Raw genomic sequence first — 6,058 nt, forward strand, 5'->3', positions numbered from 1 at the left:
CTGGGCCCCTCCTCCTGAAATTCTGATTCAGTTGGTCTGGGCACAGGTGGGTTGGCCAAGCTTCCCAGGTGATTATAATTTATAGCCAATGTTGCAATTTCCTGGTCTCAGGGAGTCCTTGAGATTCGCACAGACTCCTTCCCTCCAACCAGTCATAATGAAAAGAGTTGTTTCTGTCTCATAAAGGAGTTAAAGACACTCTTCCCTTCCCCATCCCAGCACACACGGGAAGGTTCTAGGAGATGTTCTTTCAGACAGTTTATTCACTCCTGTTCATAGATAAGTATTAAGCACCTATGTGTGAATGCTAAGCGCTGAGAAACCAGATACTTCCCTCAAAGAGCTCAGTATAAAAAACATTATCAACCAATACAAAGGACCGAGTTAGAGGGTCCCTATTTAGGGTTGTAGTTTGTACAGACGCCATTTGACAGGTCTCTGCCCTGACTCAGAGCTGTGTCAGCCAGCAGGAGGAGGGAGCCTGTTTCTAACTCACTCAAAGATGCCACACATGCTAGGGAAGGTGCTGGCCTCATGCAGAATAAGGGACTGAGCTAGGCCTCAGCACCGCGGTTGGCACAGGGGAAGCACTCTGCTATATTCCCCGAGTGAGCAGGAAGGGCTGAACAGAAGTATTCATAAAACGGCTTTAATACCATCCAGGAGAATGAGGTCCAGGCAGGCTGAAGAGGTTACCCTTGAGCTGAGCCTTGAGGAATGACATAGCCAGTGGAGAGGAAGGAGACCAGCATCCCTGGGAGGTGAATTGACCTACAGAGTAGAGAGTGGGTATCTGAGGCATTTACATCCTGTTAGGTCCGTTATTAAACGAAATGAGACTGAGACAAAGTGAAAGTTATTTAAAGCTTTATTTTATGGAAGTTTGACTGATTGGCCAGGGGAATGAGACTGAGACAAGGGGAAAGTTATGCAAAGCTCTACTCTATGCTAAGCATTAAAAGTCAGACTGACCGCCTCCGAAGAGAGCGACCCCTCCGCATCTTACAGACTACCTTTTATAGAGCAAAAGTCTGGTCACACATAGGTGGCCAATGAGATTGTAGTCATGTTAGGTCACACGCAGGTGGCCAATTGAATTACAATTTACCCTATAGTAGCTGTTTGAGCTAACCTATTACTCTGGTCAGAATTGGTGCTCAAGGTTGGCGCCCAAACGGTGGGGTTTACATTCTTTGGTGGTTAGGGAAAAAGTATGTGAGTTTCTTATTGATTGGATGTCTCCACCTGGCCCGACTCGTCCTTGTATTCTGGGCTCTGTTATTCGGAACTGGCTGACCATATTTTACTGGTTTCCCAGACTTGCTTCTAAGTAAGTTTCTCGGAGGGCGGGTGGGCAGGGTCAGTTTAAGTTTTACTGCACAAACAATAAAATGGCTTTTAACCAAGATGGAGTTGCTCTGGCTAAATAGGTCCTTACACATCCCACCAGAGCACGGCAGAAAGGGGCTGCACGAGGCAGACAAGGAAGCTGTGGAGGCTTATGACAAAGTGCAATTTTTACCCACTGGGGAACAGTGGGAGCCTTTCAGCTAACATGCTACACAATCCGATCTCGGTGTTTCAGATTATGCTGAGGGCCCTGTTGGGGGAGGACTGGAGGGAGTGGGGAAAGACACTAATGGCAGCCGAAGACTCTCAAGTCAGAGCTGGAAGGGCCCTTGAGAGGCCCATGGGAACTGTATACAGTTAGCTCTCTGGTAGTGCTAACGATGAGACTCTCCCACAGCCCTAGGTACACCGAGCTCCCATGCCACATCAAAGCTACTTGTCGTCATCTGTCATTGCCTTTGCAGTGGGTGGAGGAGCGCCCTTCTGTTGTACTTCCTCAGATAACCTGATGTCATCAAGAGCTGAAGAAACCAAGTCTTGGGAGGATATGTGTGTCTAAAGCAGCCCACAGTCAACTGACAAAAGACCTTGATCAGAGGAAGAGCAATGGCAAATTGTTGTTTCTTTCCTTCTAGAGAGCACTATGAACCTGGAAGAAACATTTCTTCATGAGACCATGAAATGCAGTGTCCCGGTATGCCTCCCCTACATTTCTTACCGTTTTCCTATATGTGGAGGACACTGAGGAATTTGTTTAGCCCCAAAACTGGCATCAACTCCCTGATATGAGGAAGTTGAGAGGCAACATGTGGGGGTTGGGGGGTAAGAAAAGAATAAATGAAACAAGATGGGATCAGGAGGGAGATAAACTATAAGAGACTTGTAATGTCTCAAAACAAACTGAGGGTTGCCTGGGGGAGGGGGATTGGGAGAGGGTGGTGGGGTTATGGACATTGGGGAAGGTATGTGCTATGAAGTGTGTAAACCTGTACCCCTGGGGCTAATAATATATTATATGTTAATAAAAAAATATAAAATTTTTAAAAACCTGGCATCAAAATACCCATCCACTCCAGATATAAAGTTGCTGCATTCATTTCCTGAGAGTCACTTCTGAAATAAGTAGAAATGAGGGGCAATTACATGCTCTTATTCCTACATATTCTTTCATGAAATCTGAGTATTTTGGTTGAAATATAAAATAATTTGCAGTAGCTTGTCTTCTGTAATTTAAACAAACAAAAAAGTAAATACTTACGTGCACCTGAATGGCTCGACTAGAGCTCAGGTCATGATCTTGGGGTCCTGCAATTGAGCCCCACATCAGGCTCTGTGCTCAGTGGGGAGTCTACATGAAGTTCTCTATCTCCCTCTCTCTCTGCCTTCCCCACCCTCTCTCAAATAAATATTTTCAAAACAAATAAATAAGTATACATTCATACATACATTCATACTTGGGTCCCACCTGTCTTATGAATCTCAGTCTCTGGGAGTAGGGTCCAGGAGTCTGTATTTTAATAACCTCCCAGCTTATCTAACCTTCTGCCTGCCTGACTCCATGCATCTACATGACCTTTGCTATCCTCATGTTGCCCTTAGGCTATGTCACTCAAGTTGGTTTAGATTAATTGACTGTAAAATTGCAGTCATCCTGAACAATATCTATTCCATCATGGTCTTTTTAATGTATTGTTTTCCAAAAGTGCACATCAAAACCTATCTTAGAGAATCTATTGGGGGCCAGCTAAAGGCACCCTTGCACCACCCTACTCCCCGAAAGCGGCAAGTTCGGGAGGAGTGGGTCCAGCTCTTGCCGGGTCCAGGGTGATAGGAGGCAAACTGGCACCCTATCCCTGTTCTTCCAGGATCTTCCAGGATGCCTCTTGCTAGGCCCCTGGGGCCCTCACACAGCCCTTGGGAAGCCCCTCACCACCAGGATGCACCGCCCTTCCCCTCTCCTTCCCCTTCTTGTTATCCCAACCAAACTAACTCATAAGGTTTGATCTGAGAACGGTGTCACTGAAACACAGTGAGGAGTATTATAATTTGGTGATGGAGGGCAGGTTTAATCCCAAATACGCACAAGCGCTTTGTTTGCCAAGAGTGGGACTCTTCTGACAGATGTGTTCACGGAGTCCCTTCCCCCCAGCATCTTGCCAGTTCCTGTTCCCACTTCTTCAGCGCCATTTCCTGCCAGGGTGGGGGGGGGGGGGGGTGGGTACTGCCGCAACCATACCGGTTTTCAGTCCTCAGAACACACTTTCTCGTAATACACGAGATTCTTCCTCTGACACAGGGCCTTTGCATGGGTGGGCTCCCTGAAGAGGCTGCTGCCTACACATTCATTTGGCTTCAACTTAAATGTCACTTCATACTCAGAGGCAGATCCCCCTACCAACCCAGATAAAGTGACACCAGTCCCCACAACACCCACATCCTCCAGGTATCTCTCTCACAGCGGCTTTCAACCAGAGGTGGTATTACCTCTCAGGAGACATTTATAGTTGTCGCTACTGGAGGGGCCCAACTGTCTCCTCCAGTGGTTAGAGGACAGGGGTACTGCCAAGTATCCTACAATGCACAGCACAGCCTCCATAATAAAGTTATCTGGCCCCAAATGCCACAGTTAAGAAGCCCAGTTACCACTACATTCTTTTTCCCCTCCATATTAGTTAGTACCACAATTGATGGTTTGGGGGTTTCTTCCCTACTGAATTGGAGCTCCTCAGGAACTGGAGTTAAATCTTGCCCCACAGGCCCTGGGAGTCCATAGCAAGTTGAAGATGCCAGACTCCAACTAACAGATGAAACTGAGAAAGCAACAAGTCAATTTTCAAAATGAAAACAAAAATATCTTTTATTAATGTGTACCCACAAACAAACTAGTCACAAAGAGTCCCTCATACTATCATGTACTCATAAAATTATCTTAGTGATTAGCAATTAGTGAAAAGATTGGTTCTGCTACTCCTTAAGACGAGCAGAATTTCTCAAGTTTAAATATCTTACTTACACCAGTGTCCTAAAGTCCCAAGATAGACTGTGGAAAATGGAAGCTCAATTGTCTTGAAGGATTGAAAACAAAACTCAATACATTCTACAAGATGGATATACACACAGGAGGGAATTAAGTATTAACTAAATACCTCCCCTTCCTCCCTTCTCACCTGTTCATCCTCTACAATACACATTTTTCTACAGTATAAAATTAGCCAAATTACCAAATATCAACTTTTCCAAAAAAGATATATTACTCCTGCTCCCCCCAAAAAAGTACCATATAGCAAAAAACATATGAATGCAACACCACTGGAATTATTTACTGAGCACTAAGGCTAAATCATTATTGCAAACTCGACCAAAAAAAAAAAAAAGGCAAAAATAAAACCCAAAAAGCTCTTTGCATTTCTGTAGTGTTTTCCACTTTCCAAAGGCTTGAAGTAACATGTCGTTGGAATTACTGCTACACACCAATACAATTATGGGAATAATTATGCATGATAAGATTAGAAAATGCCGGCAGCAAGATTCACCCTAATGTCATCCAGTGTTTCTTTTAAGAGTTAAGACTAGAACTCAGGTCCTAGTCCTAATTCTGTGTACCACCTCCTTCCCCACATGTTCTTACATACTGCTTCACGGAATGTTACTCGTTAGGCTGGTAGTCACTGTGTTCACGGGTTTCAAGTAAGTTTTGGAAATGCTAGGTAACATTAACCAGACTCTCAGAACTTTTAATGTGCCATCATAAATCTCCAAGAAGGGTATGGAGAAGAAAGCTGTCAGAAATTCAAAGTGCCAGTCACAGAGCAAGGAACAAATGTGTGTGTTCAGGAAAGGCGAGGACTAGGTATGGGGGGGGGGGGGCGTATAGCACCATTTAATGGGGCCCTGACTATGTAGGAATGCCATCCAATGTTGCCAGGTCTTTCCAGAGAAGCTACAAATCCAGGCTTTAATCTGAAATCTCCATGTTTATGCCTGTTATTTTGAATTTAAAAGAAAAACACTACAGTTTAAACAATAAATTTCTTGGGACAGATCACTTGGAAAACCCAGTATAGCATGTTTAACAATCCAATTTGCCCATATAAACCTTTATTTGGAGGTCCTATCCATGTCCTAGAACCCCACAGACCAATGTCAAAGATGTTGTTCAGAAATAAACACACATGCTGCCCTCCTAGACCACTATGGAGTAACTCTGAACCCTAAGCAGGACTTCTTTCAAGGTCTACTCAGATTGAAATTAATACCCAGCCTCCTTAACTGTTCATGTAGCAAAGCTCCTAGTGACTAAAGATATCCTTGCCATTAGCCTTTGCTTAACTCTTGGAAAAACCAAAAATTTAACTGAACCATGAAAAAAAGGAATAGCACTGGAATTGTTTTTGCTATTTAAAAAAACACCCCTCATCTTTCCAGAACAATTTTAAAATTGCAGTTACCTGAGGACAATTTAGAATTTTGATTGAAACTAGTAACATTCTCAGACAACACTGTTACCTTTGCAAAATAACTTTTCTAAAGCAGGAAGCCTTTTAACCTTCTCCCTCTTTTTCTTCTATTTCTTTTAGCCTTCTCCCTTTTTTTCTTCTATTTATTTCTGCCCTGCCTCATTCTAAAAATTAGTTCAGAGAGCATGACAATCGTATATACAAATGCTTGGAACTGTGGAACTGATGTAGCAGAAATAGCATGCAATAAA

The sequence above is a fragment of the Lontra canadensis genome, unplaced genomic scaffold, assembly GCF_010015895.1.
Source record: "Lontra canadensis isolate GAN:19392208 unplaced genomic scaffold, GSC_riverotter_1.0 scaffold5, whole genome shotgun sequence".
Classification (NCBI taxonomy): Eukaryota; Metazoa; Chordata; class Mammalia; order Carnivora; family Mustelidae; genus Lontra; species Lontra canadensis.